The following is a 25,507-nucleotide window of genomic DNA, read 5'->3' as shown; positions in this document are numbered from 1 at the left end:
CATTGAAGGAGTAACATTGGCAACCCCTTAATAAACAGACAGTTCTTGCTTCCTGGTAGTCTAAGCCCTATCAAAATAAAACCTGAAATGAGTCTGGCTGACACTAAGGAGGAGATCACACATCTGCTAAGAGAAGCAGTTAATCTCTTCTGAGAGATAAACAGTCAGGAGGGCTTTGTTAAAGTTTGGGCAACTCCTTCACCAACTAGGCATTTTTCTAACCAATTGGGCCCAGTCAGAAGCATTGACTCAAATTGCACCCTCTGTCAGACATAGTGTGAATTTGAGTGTATTGTGTAATAAAGAAGCCACACCAAAGGATGGGACAGTCTGTATGATGAATGTTTGCCATTCCTGTTCCCTCTAGAAAAAAAGAGAAAATGGAAGATATAATGTACCTCTGACTGTCATTATTAATTCATTCACCTATATAAAAAATAATTTGGTTAAATAATTAAAATGTTCCAGACTTTGTGCTATATATTTGGGAAACAAAGATAAACACACTAAGGGTTTCATAGCATAGTAGAATAAACAAATGAACTGTATACAACCTGTTTACAATATAGTGTTTTTATTACAACATTAAAAATATGTTCCATTGTCTATGGGCTCATATAAGAGGAAGTATGCAAAGGTCAATTCAAAATAAATTAAATATATACCAACATACCTGACACTACATCTTCTATGCAGAGACTCATTCTCTAATCAGATAGGTGATTTGGTTGGTCATTTTAGTTGCTATAGCTCTAGCAGAATATTGCCTTCTGTTGAGAAACAAAATGATAGAAACCTCTTTTCTCTGTTTCCTGGGTATATGTTCCTTCAAATGCCTACTCATGGTGTAGACCATCTTTTCTCTCACTTAATGGGACAAATTTTTAATTATGTATGACACCCAGAAAGTTGGGACCAATTTTGAACCATTTTATCCAAGATCTTCCACATAAGCACAGCCTCATTGTCTACTTAAAACTGCAGTCTGGCTTGTCAAGCTACTAGACAGTGGCATGTCAAGAATGGAGTAAGAAAAATTTCTCCCTACTTACGGGATGCTCAATAGCAATAACAATAGTAAGGAGCACCATATGTTTATTGAGAGCTTGCATTATGCTTTGCCTTCCTCAGTTCAGTATGTCCCCCACCATAACCACTTGAGGAAAATTCTTTATTCTCCTTACTCTATAGTAAGTTAACCAAAGCTTCAGACGAACACTTGACTTTCCCCAAGCTACATAGCCAGCACAGGCAATCTGAGTCCTGACCCCTGGTCTCACTCACTGTAGGCACATCCTTTTCTTTCATATTTCCAAAAGATGAAGTCAGGCTTATTACATACAGGCGGAATAGTCCTCATCCAAAATGCTTGAGACAATAAGTGTTTTGAATTCGGGATTTTTCTTAACTTTGGAATTTTGCATACATAAACGTATTGGAGATGGGACCCAAGTCTAAACACAGATTCATTTATGTTTGGTATACACCTTATTGCATAGCCATAAGGCAATTTTATATAATATTTTTAGTTCATTTGCATTTTGACTGTGATCAGTCACATGAGGTCAGTTATGAAATTTTCCACTTGTGATATGTAAATGCTCAAAAAGTTTTGTATTTTGAAGCATTTTGGATTTTGGCTTTGGGGATTAGGGTTGCTCAACCTGTATAAAGTGTTTAGGATCCTGGTTCAGTACCTGGACAGCCATATCTCAGATTTCATTTTTAACCAAACATGAAGTTTACAATTCATTCGAGAGAAAACAGACAGCTACAATGCAAATACATTGCCATGATGCTCTAAGAGGAACATCTGCCAAAAATTGATAATCAGATTAGAGGATTGAGAGAGCTAATCACAGAAGTCCTCATTTTCAGGGTTATATTTGGCATAAATTAATAGACCTTGACCTTTCAAATGTAGAGACACCTTTTCCTTGCAAAAAATATTTTCATTTTTATAGGAGAGCCAAAATCTGACATCAGTTATGCATTAATGACTGAAGTACCATATGCCCTTCAAATGTCTATTTGTTCCAGCTTTAGGTGGAAAAGCTTTCGTATCTTAAATCAAGCAAGAGGACCAAGCTGCCATAAGGGGTAGAGGAGGCAGCAGATGCAGTTTGAAAGTGACATATATCTCCTAAGACTCTCACCATTACCTATTAGCTGAGGGGAAAACTAGTTTAACTGAGACTTCTGTACCAGCAGAGAGTTGTATATGCTGGTCTGGACTGCACATAACTCCCAACCAGGGAAGTGTGAGTTATTCCTGCTGGCCAAATGAATCTCCTGTATTCCCAATCTTCCTTTCTCTCACAGTGGAAGTAATACTCTGGCCAGAGACCAACCCCCTTCATGGGGTATCATGGAGACTAAGAGGAAAACATTTCAGGAATGAGGAAGAATTTGAAATCGCTAATCTTGAGAGATAAATTGGACAAATGTAGATGGATATGTGGTCTTGGGTGTTCTTAGTGACAGCTGCTTTGCAAGGGTGTATAGGGACTCAGCCCTCCAGTAAGATGTGGCAACATAATCGTTGCCCTTGAGGCACTTCCTGTTCTTTCTCTTCCCCATATGGAAGTTTAATTAGAAGAGAAAGTGGGAGAAAGAGCAGATAAGAAAGTGCAGGTATACCCGCTTGAATCAAAGTGTGAAATATGATATATCAAGAACTATGTAATGTTTTGAACAACCAACAATAAAAAATTAAAAAAAAAAAAGAAAGTGGAGGTGGATAGTGACAGGAACAATTTTCATTAAGTTTGGTGGAACAGCAAGGAGTGAAACAAAGCTCTAATGGAAAAGGGACATGGAGTCATGATTGAAAATACATCAGAGAGAGCATTACACATGGAAAATATTAAAACCTGGGGGTGAGTGCTTACAGGTTAGAGAGGGGCAGAGCTGATTTTGTAGAAATAAAGTGAATGAAGCCCTTGAATGGACAAGAAGAGAAAGGACACAGAGTAATGGCCAAGGGGTTTTCCTCTACTGAATTGCTACAATTTCTCAATTTATCTGTCCTTTTCCTCTGGCTGAACATTAAAAATTGGGATGACTCAAGGCTCACCCTTAAGAACTTTCCTCTAAATGTACTCTTCTTTTTATGTGATTTCAAAAAACTAAAACTACCAACTGCACACACTCATATATTTACATAAACATAAAATTGTGTCATCTTTGATCTCTCCTCTCTTCTGAATTCCAAATATTAATTTCTTCTTAACATCTCCACTTGGATGTCTAATAGATTTCTCCAGCATTATATTTTCTGAGCTGAAGTCTTGATTATAAATCCCCATTTCCTATAAATCCCCATTTCCTCTTTTCTGATAAATGACACTTAGATACTAAGATTCTCAAGGCAAAAACTCTGGAATTACTCTTTACACCTCCATCCTATCTTTACCAGATCCATTAATGTTCCCATCATTTCTAGCTCCAAATCATATTTTTAATCTGCATGTATCTTTTATAACCATGGCAAATAACCATTGTAATTTAAATCTATCAGCTCTTAAGGGACCACTAGATTAGGTTCTTACTGAAACTCTCGTTTCACTTGTTTCCCACTCAACCCCTACAAAGCAATCAGAGTAATTTTTATACATCACACACCACATCACAATTCCCTATTCCTTTAATATAAAATCACAGCTCTTCAGTAGCTTCTCAGTTTATTCCTCACCATGATTTGCAAGGCTCTTTGTGATCCTATATTGTCTCCCTTAATTCACTCTTATTTGATTTTACTGTGTTCAAGTTCCACTGTATTTTCTAATCTCCTAGTTCAATCAGCTTGTTCCCACCTCAGACCCTGGTGTGAGCCATTCCCCCTGCTTAGCCCTTATCCCTGTACCAAATTCTCATCTCCTGATCTTCATATCTGTCTCCTTAGGAGCTGAGGAGACAACAGGAGCTAAGAAAGTTGATTTTGTTTATGGCTTCAACCCCACAGGAATATTTACCAAGTAATTACCCCCTGGTAATTACTTGGTAAATATTTACTGAATAACAAATAGTGTTAGCTGCTATCATTTGATCAGCCCAGATAGAAACACAGAAAGAAAAGTGAAAAGATACCAGGATATACATGCTTGGCATGTGAACATTCAGCAAAGTGACTGGCAGATGGTAAGGGCACAAATATCATAAGCTAATAATTAAAGCATCTCACTTAATCCTTGGGACACAAACTCACTCTTTGTTAATATCATCTCATCTCTCTCCTTTTAGAGTGCCTTGGGATGATCTTATTCTGGGTGTCCTCATCATGGCTCTCCCCTTCAAGAACTGCCTGTTGAAAAGAATGGCTAACAGTTTTCTCAAACTTGGTGTTTCAGGACTTTCTGATCTCAGGAAATAGCAAAACTCTTCTTTGTTTCTCAGGCAAAGAAAAAAATCAGACTCATTCCCATCCCCACCTTTTTTTTTTAACTCAGCATTTGTTCTGTCAGCAGATCCTATTGTATTTACTTTCAAAATATATCTAGGATCTTGCCAGCTGTCCCCAAATCCATTCCTAACATTCTGGTTTTACCTATCATCCTATCTTACCTCAGTTACTGCAATTGCTGTTCCCTGCCACTCTCAGCTCCCTATGAACTAATCTCCAAATAGCTGCCAGAATGACCCTGCCAAAATATGTGACAGATAATGTCACCCTATTATTGAAAGGTCCCTAATGTTCCCTAAGTCACTCAGAATACAGCACATCTTCACAGTTGCCTGTGAAAACTCCATGGGCCCTGATTTCCTGTACTGCTTTCCCCTGTAGTCACTAGGCTCCTCAGATTCACGCCTGCTCGCTGCTGCCCTGCCCTTGCCGTGCCCTGGGATGATCTTCTCTTAGATACCTGCATAGCCTACTCTCATGGGTCTTCACTCCAGGAGCATTGTCTCAGAATGGCCTCCATGACCACTTTCTGTAGTTGAAACATTTTTTTTTTTTTTTGCTACCAGGGATTAAACCCAGGGGCACTCAACCACTGAGCCACATCCCAGCCCTTGTTTATTCTTTATTTTGAGACACCATTTCACTCACTAAGTTGCTTAGGGCCTCTCTAAGTTACTGAGGCTGACTTTGAACTTGAAATCCTCCTGCCTCTATAGTTAAAACATTTCTGACACTCCTATTCTTACTCTTTTCTTCATTTACATGTTTCCTTAGCAGTTATTACAATTTAAATTAGTTATAATTTACTTTTGTATATTGTTATTGTTTTTCTTCCTCACTAGAATAATATTTTTTGTTTTTATTCCCCCTCTCCTACTGCCAACCATCTAGAATTGTGTCTAGCACATAAGAGTTGCTCACTACATATTTGTGGGATGAATGAACAAAATGTTAGCTGTTAATCTTTTATAGTCCTAAGTAAAATATTAGGATGAAAAAGAATAGTGTAAGGTAAGTTACATACATATGATTTCAAATTTAATATAGTGGATTTTTTTCTGAAAAATTGTGTCAAACTGAATGTTTACAAATTAGATAATATTTGGAATATACCGGCACCATTTCTATTTCAAGGAACTGGTGATTAATCCTCTGTATAAAACAAAGGAATTTTGAGCACTAACTTGAATGACTTGTCCTTAATCTAGGCCCTCATAAGTTAAATATTTTATTTATCAGGTTTTTTTGATGCACACTTAAAAACAGAAAACAGGCAGCCTTTGAACCTTATTCTAGCTCATGTTAATTCTAAAATAAATTCACAAGAAACGTAAAGGAAACTTCGAAAGATATTAGAGACCCTTAACCCATTTTATATAATTCTATCCTCCCAAAATGTTCAAAATGAATTTTGAAAAAAGAAACCACTAATGCTGATGGAGCAAAGGAAGCCCCAGGCCTCTGTCAATAGCCACCATGACTTGATTGCATTGCTAAGTGCATCTGCCTTTCTTTTCTACATTTGGTCAATATGAACTTTTTTTTAAAGAAAATTAATGTATGGAGGTTGTTTGCATAAAAAAATATTATGTGTTTACAGAAAGTGCATAATGAACTATGCTGTTTAGCTTCCATTTCTTTATGAGAAACTGCCCACTTGGCAATCCTTTAGACAGATATTGTTTGCCATATTTGGCTAGTAAGAACCCATCCTGGTATTTAAGACCAAGAAGATTCAAGACAATGTGTGTTCTAGCTCGCTCTCTCTCTTCTAGGGCTATATGATCACAAATCTCATCTAATCCAGAGTCTGGCTGTTTAAGAAATATTTTATAGTGGCCCATCTAAAACCATCAATATGGTGCTTAGATTGTAATTAAGGAGTTTTTTTAAATTCAGCAAATTATAAAGAATGAAAATGGGTTTTAATATGAAAATATTCATCATGACTATATATAAAAAAGTGGTCAAATGCTTCTAATGTGTAGAATCACCAAGGATACAGCAGCTAAGAATACCAACTGACACATATACCAAGCTATGTGGGCAGTTAATGATATGATTTTCTGGAAACAACGTAAACAACTTTCTGCAAATAATTATTGGTGCATGATCTCTACTCTATTTAGTAAATATTTTCATTATTGTAAAATTCAGTGTGTATAACACCATGAAATACATTTTATGTTTTTATCTAAAATGAAGTTAGATTTAAAGTCAAATAATATAAATTTTTTACTATGTAGATGTTTGACATGATATTTGACAGTCATGTTGGCTTTGGAAGAGTTCAACGTATGCATTAAGGTCTTGGGAAATGCAAGATATCTGACATCCAGCATTCACACCCACAAAATCTATTAAAAACCACAAAAAATAATCTGACTTATTTTCAAAAATCTCCTGTAGGGGGCAGTATTGCTCCCATTGAGAACTTCTATGAATGGAGTACAATTCTGAGATTCTTCCTCCCACTCCTCTCTGCTTTGCTTTTTCAGCACCTTGGATTCTCTAATTGTAGTGCAAGATGAAAGAAAAGGTAAAAAGGCAAAGTCTCCTTCTTCACAGGTATGTTTTCCTGTGGGTGGGCTTATTGGGGTATGGATCTTTGGGTTGGTTGAGGATGATTAGTAGTTGGGCCAGTAATGTTATCTAGCTCCTCTTAAGACTTCCCATGGAGAAGTGAACTAACCTGAAAGCTTAAAATGCAAGGGAATGGGGTAGAATTTAGTTCAATTTATTGCCAACTCTGAATTTTGTATGTTATTCTATAGAATTGTTTGAAAAACAATTCCTCTCCTGTAACACTAATTTGAGAGAAGTGCACTGGAAGTGAAAACACCCCCAAACAGAAATCAAATACCTGGTGTGGTAAGCTCAGCTTTACTGCCTCTTAATGGGTGATGTTGAACACTTAAAGATGCTAGGCCACGTTTGCCTCATTTGAAAAACAGGACAGAGAGTAAAGGAGACAAAGTCATATATGAATTCTTTGATCCCTTGACTCTAATATAACTGTAAATATTAGGACTCTCCATGCAGACAATGTACAATGTCCTCCCTTGTGTGGCTGGGTGTCCTCGAAGGAGTGAAAATTGTGATCTACTCTTTTTTTCTTTTAATACAAGAACTGTGGCATCGATTTTGGCGAGCTTCCTAGAGTCTTCCTCAAAACGAAGTGATTTTTTAAAAAATGATTATATGTTATTAAACATGGTAAATCACAGAATTTTAGAGTTGAGACATCACTTGTTAATACATGAAGTCAGATAATTTGCAAGTTTTTCTATATCTAGGTGAATTTTATGACATAGGTTAAGTAAACTTACCACCACTTGCTGATTCTCTTCTGTATACCAGACAAGATCCAGAACATTGGGTAGTGGTGAGGACACAAACTTATGAAATGTATGGCCTCTCTACTAACAGTTAACTATTTTAGACTGGGTTTCCCAGAAGCAAAGTCTAAGACAGGGATTCTTACCCAGATGGTTTATTGAGGGTAAGCTCTCAGGTGGAAATCTCTGAAGAAGTGAGGAAAACTGGATGGGGCAGAAATTAGTCAAAAATGTAATTTCAGAAATCAAGTATCATCCTGAAATTCTGGAACTCTGGTAATTTCTCAACTACAACTAAGATTTTCAACCAAGAAACAAAGTCCAAAGCTGCTAGATTCAGCCAGCCATTTGCTACACTTAGATCACCCTCAGGGATAGGTAAGGACAGAGTCTTCCAGGTGTTACAGGTGAAATTGTTCCCGTCAGTCAAGAGCCAATTTGCACAGAACGTCTGCCCGTGACAGTTAATACCTGTAGCTGCTAGAGAATTTCTGGGAGCCATTAGCCAAGTAGGTATGACAATTTCCTTGCCAGCATACCCCATGTTGCTTAGTGGAAGGACTTGTGGAAATAGGACATTTTGCAGTGACATTGCATGTAGGTGACCTTGCTCAAGGACCAAGGCGGATCCGGGTTTAGGGCATTCCCGGTTTAGGATAATCCGGGTTTAGGGCGTTCCCGGTTTAGGATAATCTGGGTTTAGGGTGTTCCCGGTTTAGGACAATCTGGGTTTAGGGTGGTTCCAGGTTTAAGGTTATTCCTGCTGGAAATAGGGCATATCCTGCTGCCTGAGTTCCCCTTGAGTTCTCACGGGATTCAGACAGTATTTTTTGGGAGACAGAAGCCCAGTGGGTGTGGATTTGGGCAGAGAACGTGGATTTCCCCAGAACGTGATTGTAGAGTGCTGGTGTGAGTTCGGGAATAAAGAGTTGCTACAAGGTGTGTGGTGGCTCGTGATTTGTGCCCAGCTAGACTGCGGCACCTATATGACTTAATGGTCAAATTTTCCAAAGTAGAGATCTACACTTTGCCAAAATCAATTAATTGAAGACAAATGTAATGAATACAAATTTACCATTTTGTCTGTAGAAATTATTTACAATTAATTTCAGGGTTGCAGAAATACTCACAGGAAATCGTGGTAAATGAGCACTGGTTTGAAGAGGAATTACAGTCGAGGAAAAGCAGATTATCATACACATTTTCCATATAAACATCAAAGTTTTTGTTCAAGAAAATAAAACCAAGTACATTTAACACTTGCTTATCATCATGTCCTAACAATTAATATTGCTTCTGATCATAAAAGTTCCCTTTAAACAAACGGATTCAAAACATGTTACTTTCGTTTTCTACTTTGCACTTGTGTTTTCATGAGATAGCACAATTTGTACAAGTTGTTTTTCAGTCCCAGATCACTTTTTGTTCCATTTGCCTGCTATGCTTCATATTATAGAGAAGCAATATTACAATACTGTGGATATGCCACAGTATCAACATGAAGATTTTACTTTCTGAAAGCTGTAAATTGCCCAGTCTAGAGAGCAATGCTCCAGCTCTTCCAGTCATAAGGCAAAGCACCATAATTTTATGAAGCACAAATAAACACTCGAGAGTATTTTTAGAAGAATATGAAGTTAATTCTGACTCCAATTAAAACCACTTCCAAGTTCTTAAGTAATCGATCAACCTCTTTTTCCAGATTCTTTGAACTTCTATAGCTTTCTGGAGCTGCAAAGAATATGCAGAAAATTGTATAAACTTGATTTTTTTTGTTGAAGGTTGAATATTAAATCAATATTATGTTCTTATACCACTTCTTGAGAAGGAAGTACCAATTTGAAATTGTATCATTTCTTCAAAATGAAGGGCAGTGCTTAAAGATTGATGATAGCATTAAAAAAAAGAATGTGCAGAATCATGATGACTATTGTAACATTTCACTTGCTTTCATAGTTTTGTTCTCAAAGCACATTAGCATTTATTCTTAGTTGAGGTTCAGAAGCATACTAATGATTTTGTTTCTTCTTTGTTTATTCTTGTCACTATAAACATTTTACCATATTGTTTTATAATAAAACTTTATTAACATTATTCATAGTTATTTGTATATATATTTTAATTATAGGCTAGACATATTTTTTAATATAAGAAGAAGGACTCAATCATAAGATGGTTGGGCTGTAAAATTTTAGCTCCCTTTCAACAGGGAAAGTTCATGGCTCTATTTTTTTTTTTAGAGACTTATACTTCTAATGAAATAAAAAACCCTTTTTATTTTATCTACTCAATCTTTGTGATCAACTAAAAACTAATTAATGGATAAAGCACTATATCTTTGCTGGGAGCCATTAGCCAAGTAGGTATGACAATTTCCTTGCCAGCGTACCCCATGTTGCTTAGTGGAAGGACTCGTGGAAATAGGACATTTTGCAGTGACATTGCATCTAAGGTGACCTTGCTCAAGGACCAGGGCGGATCCGGGTTTAGGGTGTTCCCGGTTTAGGATAATCGGGTTTAGGGCGTTCCCGGTTTAGGTTCCAGGTTTAAGGTTTAAGATTATTCCTGCTGGGAATAGGGCGTAACCTGCTGCCTGAGTTCCCCTTGAGTTCTCACGGGATTCAGACAGTATTTTTTGGGAGACAGAAGCCTAGTGGGAGTGGATTTGGGCAGAGAACGTGGATTTCCCCAGAACGTGATTGTAGACGGCTGGTGTGCGTTCGGGAATAAAGAGTTGCTGTTTGAATCTACAAGCTGTGTGGTGGCTCATGATTGTGTGCCCAGCCAGACTGCGGCATTTGGTGGCCCGTACGGGGAACTTCTGAAGCTTAGAGGTAAGTGAAATTTCTCACCCTTGAGGAAGAAAGAAAGAATGGGTCACCAATTCAAAAAACAATGTGTTATTGTTTTGATTTATTTTGTTTTTATTTCAAGTTGCCTGTTCCTAGAACTTTCTCAGGCAAACTGGGGAAAATGGTTGACTCAAGGTTTGAAGTTGTTCGCCTCCTAGCAAGAGAAATTGTTAGAGGAAGAAGGCACCCCAGTGAGACCAAGAACAATTAGGGCATATGTTGATACAATACAAAAATGTAGCCCATGGCTTTTTAAAGATGAGTTATTAAGTATATTAATGGGACCATCATGGTATCCTGTAGAAGGATTTTTCTTCAACAAGAAAGAGATGGCTAGTTCTGTTTATTACATTTGTCTAAGATCTTGGTTTTTACAGACATCTGATTAATTTACAAAGCTAAAGTGTTAAAATATCAACCACTAAATATAAAATCAAGTACTCTTTACTTATTAAGTTACATAAGGTAATATATTTAAAAATTACGTGTGTTTTCATAAATTGGTGAATGGAAAAGAGGTTTAATATTGCTTTGGTCTGTGTCTTTGCTAAAACAAGGTTACTAAGTGTTAAGATTCTATCATGTGTAATTTATATACAAAGAGTAGAAAAATTTTCAGTTGGGTTTCAATTATAGTATTATAGTATCATAAAAACATGAAAGTCTTTCATCTTATTAAAGTGGAGTAATTTGTCTAAATCAGAAATTTTAGAAGAGTTGTTTCAAAATGTGAATTTATAAAAAGGGTTAACGGTTAAAAAAGAGAGAAAAAGATTCAAGATGTGGAAATATATTTTAATATAAAAGGTTAAAGGAAAAAGAAATGTTTCTACATGAGATAATCTCTGTGTGGTAAAGTAAAAGGTTGTAAAATGCCATTTAAAAAGATTTTGAGGAAACTAGACTTAATTTAAAAGCTTGAGAAAGGAAGAAAGAAGAAAAAGATATTTGTACATGGCAGATTGAGACAAAGCTTCTCAATGGAGTTAAAAAAACAAAGCCTTTGGTTGAAGGGCAGCCATGTAAACTAACATTAAAGCGATTTAAACAGAATCTAAGCCTCGTTTAAAAGAGTGAAGTTGTAGGTGGTGAAAAAGTACATTTAAAAGTACAGTATAGATGATAATTAAAAGGCTTTAAAAGGTTAAATTGAAGGTGGTTAAAATGCCTTCATGACGGAGAAAAGATTGCGTCATTCGAAGCCTAGTTAATCGTAAAGACATTACTTAAAAAAAATGGGAATAGGATAAAATATACTTAGATAAAGAAGATTAAAAATTTGAAGTGAAAAACTTTAAAGACAGAAGAATAGAAAGTTAAAAAGAAAAAAAGATAGAAAAGATGTAGGAAGATAAAAAATGTAAAAGGAAGACAATAATTTTAAACCCACAAAATAGGAAACAAGAAAACAAAGAGGAAAAAAAAAGCAACTAAGGGTGAATGTACAAACCTTAGGGGGTAAAAAACTAGAAGATAGAAATAAGATAAAAAAATGGTTGAAAATATCAAGTAAGGTATTACAGATAGAAATGCAAAAAGATAAGACAACTATTAGATACAGACATATACATATTAAAGCAAAAAGAGGGAATTGGAAGGGGGTATATATCCCCCAAAGATAAACTTAAAATAACCCTTTTTACTCTAAACTTTTTAAATTTGGATTCATAAGGACTTAGTGCTGCGGAAAGGCATATGTATCCAAAAAATGTACATAAGCCTAAGGTAATTTGGAAAGATATTCTAACAGGACAATGGAAAGGTCCTGACCCAGTGATTGTCTGGAGTCGGGGTTTTGTTTGTGTGTTTCCACAGGGAGAACAGCAGCCGATTTGGATTCCAGAGAGATTAACTAAAACAATTTCTACAGATCAAAAAGAAGATGATTTGACTCAAATCCATAACAGCTGATATCCAGAACTCCAGCTTGGCCATTCTTACATCTGCGACAGTGATTAACCAGTGATGCAATTTTTCCCAAGGAGCCGTCAATTGGCTTGGTGTCGTGGCATTTCTGTATCCTCCTCCCTTCTACTAGTGATGGTCTAAAATTTGGGGGCCAATGGCTATATGCTGGACCGGTAGTCAGTGACAGGTATGATCCAATTGCAGTGGTATCAACCTAAGACAGGAGGTTGATGCCTAAAGGTCAGTTTTCCGATGACGGGTAAGAACCATATGTTGAATTGGACAACCTACCAGGCACGGTCCTTAAGCCACATTGCTTGTTGTTTAATTAATCAGAAGAGGGGAGATGCTGGGAGCCATTAGCCAAGTAGGTATGACAATTTCCTTGCCAGCGTACCCCATGTTGCTTAGTGGAAGGACTCGTGGAAATAGGACATTTTGCAGTGACATTGCATGTAGGTGACCTTGCTCAAGGACCAGGGCGGATCCGGGTTTAGGGTGTTCCTGGTTTAGGATAATCGGGTTTAGGGCGTTCCAGGTTTAAGATTATTCCTGCTAGGAATAGGGCGTATCCTGCTGCCTGAGTTCCCCTTGAGTTCTCACGGGATTCAGACAGTATTTTTTGGGAGACAGAAGCCCAGTGGGAGTGGATTTGGGCAGAGAATGTGGATTTCCCCAGAACGTGATTGTAGACGGCTGGTGTGAGTTCGGGAATAAAGAGTTGCTGTTTGAATCTACAAGCTGTGTGGTGGCTCGTGATTGTGTGCCCAGCCAGACTGCGGCATATCTTGATCCAGAATACTGGGTTCTAATTCTAGTAATGTTTGACATGGGGAAATTACTAACAGCACAGTGGATTACTTAAGAGTGTGAAATGTGGAGGTATCCTTGCTTAACTTGTGTCTTGACCTTTAATTTTGTATCCTATGCATGTAACTTTATCTCTACAATCCCCATTTGCCTCATCTATGAACTGGAGACAATGCCACATGAAGTTGATCTTAGGAGTAAAGGAAATAATAGCTGTAACATACTGAGCAGAGCATTGGACTTGGAATATAATAAGCTCTCAATAAATTCCATTCATCTTTTCCACACTGGTTCCTCAGATACAAAATCAAAAATTTTACTACACCAGAAATATTAAATAAAATAGCAAAGATACCATAACTTTCACACCTTTATCACACATTTCCACGTAATTACAACACAATACAGAATCCTGTGGAGCCAGCCTTCATTTTAGAAGCCTTCTGAACACAATCCTTCAAATAGTCACTAGTAATTGATCAAATTGATATAGGAATTAAAATCTGCTGGTGTAGCTAGGTAATAGCTTTAAGATTACTTGTGATGCTCTTGAATAAGGCAGCAACTATACCAAATTAAATAGTCACAACATTGTAGGTATACTATTAATTATCCTAAGAATTCTTATTTGCAAATATACAAATACACACATGTACATCTACATACTGTCCATGTTGGAAAAAAGAAGCACTTTCTCTTCTTTATTGCCCCATCTCCCCAAATTCATGGTAAGAGTATTTCTAGAAACAGTGATATATTGGTGCAATAAGAAAGGAAAACAGTAAGCATTTAGCACGACTTCCATTACATATACATCTACCTCAATATCAGGGAGTATCAGATGCATGATGTCAATAACTATTTTGTGCTGGGAGCCATTAGCCAAGTAGGTATGACAATTTCCTTGCCAGCATACCCCATGTTGCTGACATGTTGCAGTGACATTGAATGTAGGTGACCTTGCTCAAGGACCAAGGCAGATTAGGGTGTTCCCGGTTTTAAGATAATCGTGTTTAGGGCGTTCCCAGTTTAGGTTCCAGGTTTAAGGTTTAAGATTATTCCTGCTGGGAATAGGGCGTATCCTGCTGCCTGAGTTCCCCTTGAGTTCTCACGGGATTCAGACAGTATATTTTGGAGATAGAAGCCCAGTGGAGGTGGATTTGGGAAGAGAACGTGGATTTCCCCAGAACATGATTGTAGATGGCTGGTGTGAGTTCGGGAATAAAGAGTTGCTGTTTGAATCTACAAGCTGTGTGGTGGCTCGTGATTGTGTGCCCAGCCAGACTGCTGCATTTGTGCCCAGCCAGACTGCGGCAATTTTGGGTCACAAACTATAGCCTGACAATTTTTTTTTCAGTTACGTCTGATTAAACTGCATTTGGAATAGCGAATGTGTTAAAAAAGTAAATTCATGTTAAAATAATAGCTCACTTAGTTTGTCATCTATCTTTGTCATTCTAATTATGAAAATCTATTGGTGAACAATAAGCACAAATTGAAAAAAATGACTGGATAGTTTTATTTAAGATACATTTGCTAAGAATTTATACACATTTAAAATCTTGAATGAAAAGCCAAACAGTACTACTAGTGACTAAAATTAGTGGAAACAAACAGAATAATATGTTGTGTTTGTTCCTCTTATTGAAGTTCAATTGACCTCTATCCTCCTGATATTTGTTCACAACCATTCCGTGCACACTGCTGTCAATCACCTGATACACTGGACATGGGAACCTAGAAAGTCTAAAATTTCAAATTGAGCACACATATAACATATCTATTATGTTGAGCAGATAGACAGAAAACTTCATACATTCTATTATTGTCATTTGTGCTTTTAATCCCCTATTTTGGATAGAAAAAATTACAAGAATTCAAGTTCTCCATTTTCTGATTGTGGCCATTGTAATGCTAAAGAATGTTTGAGAGGCTGTGGTGACTGTTGAGTTATCTGTCCTTAGGTGCAAATTGATAACTATTTCATTCATCTGCCCAAGATTTATAGTCAGCATACAAAGCAACACATTAACAAAGGCATTTGATAAATAATTTGTCTTGTTTTGGTTTTGTTTTAATCACATCTTAGGGAATCCTATATTTCTTAGGTGAGTATAGTTGGATTTAAAGAAATCATAGTTTTCTATAAAAATAATTAATTTGGATTTCTATTTGCCGGTCTATGCAAATACTAAAAGCATACTACGGGAAGGTATAAAACTCAAACCTGAAATGAACATGTAACTTCTTAATTGTAATGTTTTGACTTGAAGTATTAAATTGCTGATTATCAATTAAGAGTTATGTCAAGAAATAGAAAGACTGGGAAGGAAAAAATCAAGACTAATATGCCTTCTGATATACAAAACAAAATCTTTATGATTTTTTTCCTAATTTTAAATGACATTTTTGATAATTTTCCAAAATTAATTGAATAAAACTGGATGATAATTAGTTGTCCACAGTTCATTAATTGTGTGGAACATAAATAATATAAACATTCAAATAGTGTTCTACAAAAATTATAATTTTATATCATTGTAATTATTTAGGCATAAATACTGTCTTCTGGAGTTTCTCAATGTATCCCAGAATATACTTTTATAAATAATTGAACCACATGAAATTGCCATTTAAAATTTTTTTTAATCTTCAGAAATAGCAACTTCACACATATGGTTCAATTTAATGTTTTTTTTTTTTTCAGTAGAAAATACTATTGAATGAAAAACTAAATTATATTAGACTCAAGCTGAAATATTTTCTAGTTCACAAGAATTTTTTTATCATAACAAATATTTAAAGGGAAAGAATATCTTTTAAGTTTTTTAGAAAACAATTGAACAGGTAGAGTAAATTCATATGAAAATTCAGTCTAAAGTCTATACTATGCTAAGATTGGGAAATAAATTAATTGCAAGCAAAATGTTTTCTAAAAAATACATTTTTTAATTAAGAAAAATTGGAGGACCCATGTGTGAAATATAAACATTTACACCCAGTGGCTCTGGAGGCTAAAGCAGAGGATCTTAAGTTCAAAGCCAGCCTCAGCAACTTATAGAGCCCCTAAGCTACTTAGGGAGACCCTGTTTCAAATAAAATATAAAAGAATGGGGATGTGGCTCAGTGGTTAAGCTCCCCTGGGCTCAATCTCTGGTACAAAAAAAATAAATAAATAAAACCATTTATTTCCAAATTGTCACTATCCTTCAATTATTAATGGATTCATATATTTTAATGATTTCTTAATATGTAGTATTTATATAAGGAACAATATAAAGTATTTTTAGAGAACAAATTAATGCGTTTATTTCTCAAAAGAATGTAAAGCATTTTTAAAGTTTAAAATGTAATAAGACAATGTTATATCTGCCTTCTGAAAAGTATAACTTTTTCACCAAAATGTTTTCCCAAAGAAAATAGTTTTAAATAGATAATCTATAAGAAAGAAAAATATTTTTGATTGCCCTTCAAAGATCTTGGACAACAAAACCAAACTTTTCCTATCACAATCCATAATACCCCTTGTAGAATGACTCCTTTGAAACTTCAAAAGAGAAGGAGGAGAAAAATCAAACCCTACATTTCAGCAATTGAAAGGAAACATGCAAAGTGAGAGCTGGTGCAGAAATTTCTGTCAGCTCCAGGCACTACACACCCTCATTGGTCATAGGAAAACATTTTATCTTTGCAACTACTTGAGATAAAGAGCAAATAAAAATCTTAGAGTATTTCACAGGAGTAGCAATAAGAAGTAAGAAGTGATGACATCCTGAAGTCAGAGCCCCAGGGAAACAGTTAATAAGAGTAATTTACCTAACACTTTGGAACCTCTAGGGTCTCTAATAATTACCTCTGTGCCTTCCCTAACCTCCATTTATCCACCCTTGCCTTTCATTCTCTTTTAATTCTGGGAGTGCTTTCCACAGTTTTGTTCCCTGACTTCTTAATTTGCCTAAAACTTGTCCCCCTATCAAATTTACATTTTTTAAAAAATGTTTGCCTTACTGAGTATATAAACTCTTGAAAGAAACTATTTTGTGATGTTCAGTGAGAATGTTAAATATTAAGCTTACTTTTAGGATTCTATTTTATTACAAAATTCAGAAAAAGAAAATATCATCTTTTATTTTAAAGATCTCTAAGATAATTTGCTTTTTACATTTATTCAACTACCATTGTTTAACATAGTGCCTAGAAATAGGGAAAAAACCCTCTACTTACTTACTTACTGTACTCTACTCATCTCCCTTCTATTATTATCTTTTATTTTAATTAGTGCATTATGATTAGATATAAAAGCAGGATTTATTGTGGTATAATCATACATGGACATAGTATGATTTGGTGACTTGTTTCCCAGTACTTTCCCATGCCCCTCCTTCCCCCTTCATCCTCTTTCTTTACTGTATTGGTGTCCCTTCTATTTTGAGAGATCTTACCCTCTATTTTTTGTTAGTTTTTGTTATAGATAATTTTAGGTTTCATTTTGAGATAACTATACAATCATGGAATATAATTTGCTCCAATTCAGTCCCCAGTCATTCCCTTTTCCTCTCTCCCACTGATCTTTCTTCTATTTATTTAGAATTGTTTTTTAAATAGTGCCTTACGTATATACATAAAGGTGAAATTCACTGTGGCATATTCATATATGTACTACATATGAAAGTTTGGTCACATTCATTCCACTGTTTCTTTGTTCTTAACACAAACGCATGACTTCAAATGCATGCACCAAAAAGTATTCAGGCATCTTTCATCTTTGTATCATCAGCAAATCATTTAAGAAAACTCAACATTTAAAATCAAGATATTACTGAAAAGCAAGGAGTTAGTAGGGCATTTTCTCCTTTGACATCATCAAAAGTTCTTCTCAGAAGTAAATTAGAATGCTTTGTTTGTACAACAGACTTGAGCTGATTGGATACCTACTTAGGCCACAAATGACCTTACTAATTGGAAGTCATTGCAAATAACTGCAGGGATTTAACATAACAAAGAGTAGACTTTAAAGTAGATCAGAAAGTACACTGAATCCTAGAAAAATGCTCAGTATTATGTAATGGTTATGTGTAGTGGCTCATAAAACCATTTACTTGCATTTTCTTTTTCTGATATGCATGCACATCTGAAGGGTGAACAGAATCAATTATTGAATTTAGAAGTTAATTAAGATTGTGCATATAAGTTCTAAAAGATGAGCTTTTTCTCCAATCTCAAAACACTTGGAAAAAGTCAGTTTGCCATCATGCTCTGAGAAATCAATGTCCAAATGAAAGGGCAAAATTTTGCTTTTCTATCTAAACAAATCACTCAGCCACATAGATATGCATACGTGTGTGTATGTGTGTGTGTGTGTGTGTGTGTGTGTGTGTGTACAGTCCTGAACCTTGTTTTTGACCCAGATCCATTTATAACTTCATATTTGGGGGCTCCTTTTAATTAGTTCATATAGAGCTGTTTAATTCTTTGCATTGGCTCTGTATTAGTCCACACCATAGATATAACCAATTTATGGAAAATCCTTGTACTGTGAACGTTGTTATTTTCATTGTTATGTGATTACAAATAACCCTATAATGAATATTATTCTATATAAATCAACTCAGTCATACTATTTTTTTTAATGAATACAGTTCTAAATGTAGAATTCTGAGTCAATGGTATGGCTCCTGTAATAAAATTTGACAATATGTTGGGTTGGCATTCCACCCAACCAAAAAAATATATGAAAAGACATTTCTCTGAACCTTGCCAAATTATCACATTTTTAATATCTATCAAATATTTAGGTAAAAATATTGTCAATTCATAATTTTAATTTCTGTTTTGTTTAAAATTGAATTTATCATTTTCTTTCCTGGTTTTGGTATGGGCTTTCTCTTCATGTGCATTCTTTATTTTTCTACGTATTATTAGAATTTTTAAATTTTTAAAATTAGTTCTTCTTTCATTATGAACAATTGAGCATATAGTCTGTGACTCATGGCAATTTTTTTCACATAAAGATTTCTGCCTTTTAATTCTGCTTATTATGCTTACTTCAACTGTATTGAGATGTCATTTGTATACAACAAAATGTACTCATTTTAAGTGTATAATTTGATAAATTTTATAATGACAATATTGTTCAAGACTTTTATCATTTGTTTTTACTCAATTGTTTTTATTTTACTGAGCTTTAAGACTGTATATGTTAAGAATGCTGTGTTTTGTCAAAAACATACACACACATATTTTCATATGATCTGGCTTATTATTTTCTCACATTTTTAATGACTAAAATTTTCAGTATTGTGAAATTTGATTAATCAATGTTTTTCTTTTGTAATCTGTGCTTTTGCTGTCATAGCCAAAAAAAATAGAGTCACCAAGTTCTTGAAATTTTTCTATTATGAATCTTTTAGAATTTCTATAGCTTAAGAATTTATTTTTAGGTCTATGATCACTTTTTGGATAATATTCATGTCATTGTGAGTTAGTAAAAGACATTTACTTTTGTCCATAAGTATCAAATTGTGCCAGAGCCATATCTTGAAAAAACTATTTTTCTACCTCAAATTATCTTAGTATTTTTATTAAAAATCAATTCACTATATATGTGTGGGGCTATTTCTGGATTCTATATCCAGTTCTATTGATCTGTTCTTACATGAATAATAGATTACGTGGCTTTATAGTAAGACTAGAAATCAAATAGATTAAGTCCTCCTATTGTTTATTTTCTTTTTCAAAATTGTTCTGGCTAATCTAATGTATTTTAAAATATACATTTAAGAATTAACCTGTCAGTTTTCACAAAAATTATATCTCCAAAAACAAAGGTCGAATTTTTTCTCTGATATTTGGAAGCTAACCCACAATAAAGGGTGGGGGGGGATTAGAAGTTCAGTAGATTAGACAAAAGGGAATGAAGAGAAGGAAGGAGACATAGGAAAAGGAAAGTCGAATGAATGTGGCATAACTTTCCTATGAATATGTATGAATCCACCACAGTGAATCTCACCATCATGTACATCCACAAGAATGGGGGTCCTAATTAGAATAAGGTATATCATGTGCTTATATAATTGTATCAAAATGGACTCTGCCATGTATAACTAAAAACAACCAATAAAAAAGTAAAGATTTTAAATGAAACTATATCAAGTTTATAGATCAATCTGAGAATAATAGACATCTTAACAATATTGAGATTGCCAACCCATAGGTATATTTACTTATTTAAATAGATCTTTAATTAATCTCTTCCACATGTTGTAGTTTTCATTGATTAGGTGTCATACACAATTTGCTATATTTGTCTCCAATTGTTTTATATGTTTGATGCTATTATACTCAGTATTTTAAAATTTTCAATGTCGAGTAGTATGATTTTAAAATGGAGCTGATTCAGTCACCTTAGTATTTGTGTTTATGGGATCCCTTAGGTTAACTCTGAATATCCTCACGGAGTCTATCTTTATTCTTTCTGACATATATGAATTTTATTTCCTTTTTATGATATATAGCACTGGCTAGGACTACAAATACAATATTGAACACAAGTGGTAGGAGTATTCAGTATTCAAACATTTAAAGTAATTTAAATCTAGGCTTTTGATAAATGTTTCTTATTAAGTTGAATAGAACCATATTCCTCCACTATGACATCTGCATCATTTATTAAATTTGTATTTAATATTTCTGCACCTTTATTACTTTCCATTAATTTTACTTTTTTGTATACAATAACCTCATTTTAGTCACTTCTGGCTTTTATATTTTAATTACTCTTATAAGTAGATACTGGATATAGTTCTCACTCAATTTTCTGACTATTCTTTTCTTTTTAACATATTAACTTTGTAATTAGCTTCTCTAGTTCTTCAGAAATTCTATTATTACTTTTAATGTGATTTTAGAATTCTATAATTTGCAGATTAATTTAAAAGCTATTCATTATTATGATAAATCCTTTTACCCAAAAGCACTTTTTTTTATTTGTTCAAGTCATCAATAGTGTTTTTCAAATGGCACATCAAAGAATCTTTCAACAACAGCTTGCTAATTTATTGTTAGATTTACTCTTATATCTTTTATCTTTTAAAATTTTTCATTGTAAATAGGAGTCTGTCTTCATGATCATGGTATCTCCCCTGCCAGGTAAGTATGGGAGTCTATCTTCTATAACATCTTTCTGGTGTGTCTGCTCTTTAATCATCTTGCTTGTCCTGGATTGATCAAGTTTACCACTAAACTAGACCTTCTACTCAATTTAAAGAGGTCAAAACATAGTCTAGATGACATTTTCAACTTTCAAGTTCAACAAAACTATTGACAAGACCCCTGATGTACAATAGTCAGTTTATGTTTTCCCTTGCTGTGACCAAAAGACCAGACAAAAATAAATAGAGGAGGAAAAGTTTATTTCAGAGGTCTCAGTCCATAGATGGCCAACTCCATTACTCTGAGCCTTAGGTGAGGCAGATCACTGTGGTGGAGCAAAGCAGTTAATGACATGGAACCAGGAAGCAGGGAGGGTGATGCATGGAGACAAGGTTCTATTCTTTGAAAATAATACATTTCTTAAAGGCATGCACCCAATCACCTACCTCCTCCAGCTACACCTTACCTGTCTACAGTTACGACCCAACTAATCCCTATCAGGGGATTAATGAATTTAAGTCTCTCATAACCCAATCATTTCACTTCTAAATTTTCTTGCATTATCTCACACATGAGCTCTTGGGGGGACCCCTAATGTCTAAACAAAAACACTATTCTCCTTTTTGCTTCAAGATTACTAACAGAGCAAAGAGCAGAGTTATCAGGACAGAAGACAATATTCTGTAAGTAGGTAATTGGATAACTTGAGAGGAGGTCACTTACCAATCCACCCCAAGTTTTTGGATGTGTTACTTTTGACAAGATCTATTGGCTTTTGGTCAACAGACTGAAGTCCACATAGGATAGCATTTAACTGCACTGGATGTTGTTTCCTAGCCCACCCTGTAACTCTGGTTTTTAGTAAGCTATTCCACATTTATGTAAGACAAATATGTCTAATGTGAGGTCTGTGATTAAAAAAAAAGAAAGAAAGAAAGAAAAACATTTACATGGACAGAAGCATGTGGGATGTTGAGGTCTTCTAAGGCATTTTGTAAATCCAGTGTTGGTGGTAATGGCAGTTGCACTGCAGGTTGGAAATGCCAAAACAAATACATGCATAGGGATAGGTCTATATTCACCCAGGAGAACAAACCTTCATGTCAGTGAAGAAAGAGGTCCAAAGTAACCAGTCTCCCACAGGGAAGTAGGCTTCCCCCTACCTTTCTAAGCAATACACTATTTCAGGCTTTGGTTTGGATTTTGCTATTGGCAAACTGAGCACTTAGCAAAAATTAGAGGACACTGTGCAAAGTTAGAGTCCTAGAAAAAAAATTTTAGGAGTTAATTTCTGTGCTAAAGAACAGGGCAAATTTAAAAAGTGGAGGAGAGGGCTGGGGATGTGGCTCAAGCGGTAGCGCGCTCGCCTGGCATGTGTGTGGCCCGAGTTCAATCCTCAGCACTACATACAAACAAAGATGTTGTGTCCGCCAAAAACTAAAAAATAGATATATTAAAAATTCTCTCTCTATCTCTCTCTCTCTCTCTTTAAAAATAAAGTGGAGGAGAAAGCAGCCACAAAATGATTGGCACAGGAGCTTTCTTCATAGGCTCCCACTTTCATTCCTCCTCAAGACTTTGTTTCCCTCTCTCACTGGATTTTATCTTGTATTTATTTTTCTAGCTATTTCTAGTGTTCTCTTTATGCATTTTAAAATACTTATGTTGTCTGTCTCAACAAGCTTATACTAACATCTTTTGACCTATGACGTTAAAGAATAAAGTTCTCTGCATACTAATATCACCTCTACCTTTTTTCACTATTTATTTATTGCAAATTCTCAAGAGTATATGGAGATATTGTTTTTATTTTTCCATGATTTTTAACATTTTCTGTTCCCAAACCACAATTTCTTAGTCCTTCAGTTAAATACACTTCTTTTCTTCTTGGTATTTTATTGAACAGGCTCGATGTTCATCTCATGTAGTTTTGCCACTATTTCAACATTAATCTCTCACTTATCTTAAGAGCAGTTTTCAACTGAAAACTCTTCAAACTCTTATTCTGAAGATAAGAAAGTTTATTTCCCTAATACATGCTATCAATTTGGTAACAATTTCATCTGTTTTTGTTTTGTTTTGTTTTTATTTATCATTCTACTACTGAAATAACACAATAATTGATACGCACTACAATCCAGTCCCATTTAGCTTGCAGAACTTTCATAGATTTGTGACCTCTGTAAACTACATTCTGTCTTTTGCCATCTCTTCTTGCAAAAGAATAATCATATACTGTTGATTGAACTTTTGCTATCAACATGTATTTCTCTGAAGTCAAAATGCAGACAAAGGAGAGTAAAATTATGTTAATCCTATGATTGTTCCTTCAGTAACATAATTACATGTATTTATTACTTGTTAAATTATTTAAAAATTATTAAGCCCCAGTAAGGCATGTATTAATAGATGAATAACCTGATCATTTCCCAGTGTAAACAATATTAAAATAAATAATCAATGCAGTTCAATATGCATATCAACTAGTACAAAAACTGGAAAAATATACCACCAAATAAGAAAAAATTATTATCTTTTAGTTTGCTTATGGTCAAAAATTCATTGCTAAAGAAAAAAAAAAGTGTTGGAGAATAAGATAAATCCACCCTAAGAATATTTAAGCAACCTCTATCAGTCTGTAAGAATCTGATGAACAGAAGAACGTAGGTAACATTGGATAAACTGGTATCAAGGGATTTCAAAAGAAAAGGGAGCTATTTTGATACTTCTGAAGAGTGCTAAATGGGAGTATAAGAAATTGTAAAGATCCAGTAATTTCTATAAATACCATCACATGTTATTCTTTCAGCTATGTACTGGTTCCAAATGCCTTGACATTTAAGCATGTGCATGTGTAATTATTTTCAATCTTATCCTTTCAGACTTTCAGACGCAAAAATCTTCTTTCTTCATGTCCATGCATTTTACTGTTTACCCTGATGGTTTTCCCTCCCACCAAACAGAGCAGCAATTTTTGTTGATATGTCTACATTTTAAAGCCACAAACATCAGATGTAAAATAATAAATGCATAGCAAAGAAAATCCTCAAAATTTGTCAGTTCAAACATTCCTTCATTGGAATGAATCTGGAAAATGAGTATTTGGAGCAGATCACATGATTTTTGAGCCTAAAATAAATAAAGGTAAGTATTTCTCATTTGAATTCATGGATATGTTTAGGTTTTACAACCATGACTTTAAACACATGGCTTTTTTTAATTTTGGAATTTCCATTAATTTTTACTTTACTCACTCTCAGTGAGGGATGTCATTCCACCTTGTTAAGCTCAAACACTACACTTCACAGATTACACTTCTGAGTCACAATGTTCCCTTTTTTCCCTACCCTCTCCATAGTCACCTCTGGTCATAGTATACTTCTCAGATCCTTTGATGGTGGGTTTGCCCATGTGATTTGTTTTGATCAATGGAATATAAGCATAAGGTAAGTTTGCTAGGTGCATGTTGAGATCTCAAGAGACCACATGTACTCTTGCTTATTCCTCTTATATCTTAGCCATCCACCATGAAAAAAACTTCCCTCGGGCAGCCTCTGATTGCAAGGTAAGACTCATGAAGCAGTACTGAGATCAACTGCAGCCTAAAGAAAAGGTCAACCTAATCCAGCACAGCCCCCATCCAATCCTCAGACCTCAGAGCAAGAAATAAGCACCAATTGTTTTAAACCACTGAGAGTGAGATTTGAGATGGTTTTATGTGAATATTTAAAGGAAATATCTGATACTATATTATTTTAATGTCTCTCAAATCATTCTCTTGATTGTTAAACAAAACTATCCAACTGCCATTTGAGTGTTTTTAATCCATACAAATCATAAGTACCTAAATTCAATATGTACAAAAATTCTCCAACAAGGAGAATTTCACATGTTCATTTCTGCTTCAGTAAAGAATTGCATCTGTCTATTTGCTGAGCAAGAAAAAAAAAAGTCAAGGTACAATTTTCTTTTCACCTTTTTCTTTTACTCAATTGCTAATGGGTCAATCACCAAATTATCTTGACAATAATGTAATTTTATAAACA

This window comes from Marmota monax, unplaced genomic scaffold, assembly GCF_021218885.2.
Source record: "Marmota monax isolate L192 unplaced genomic scaffold, Marmota_monax_Labrador192_F-V1.1 WCK01_AAM20220418_F8-fsc00165, whole genome shotgun sequence".
Lineage (NCBI taxonomy): Eukaryota > Metazoa > Chordata > Mammalia > Rodentia > Sciuridae > Marmota > Marmota monax.
The sequence above is the reverse complement of the archived record's forward strand: the minus strand, read 5'-3'. Positions refer to the sequence as shown.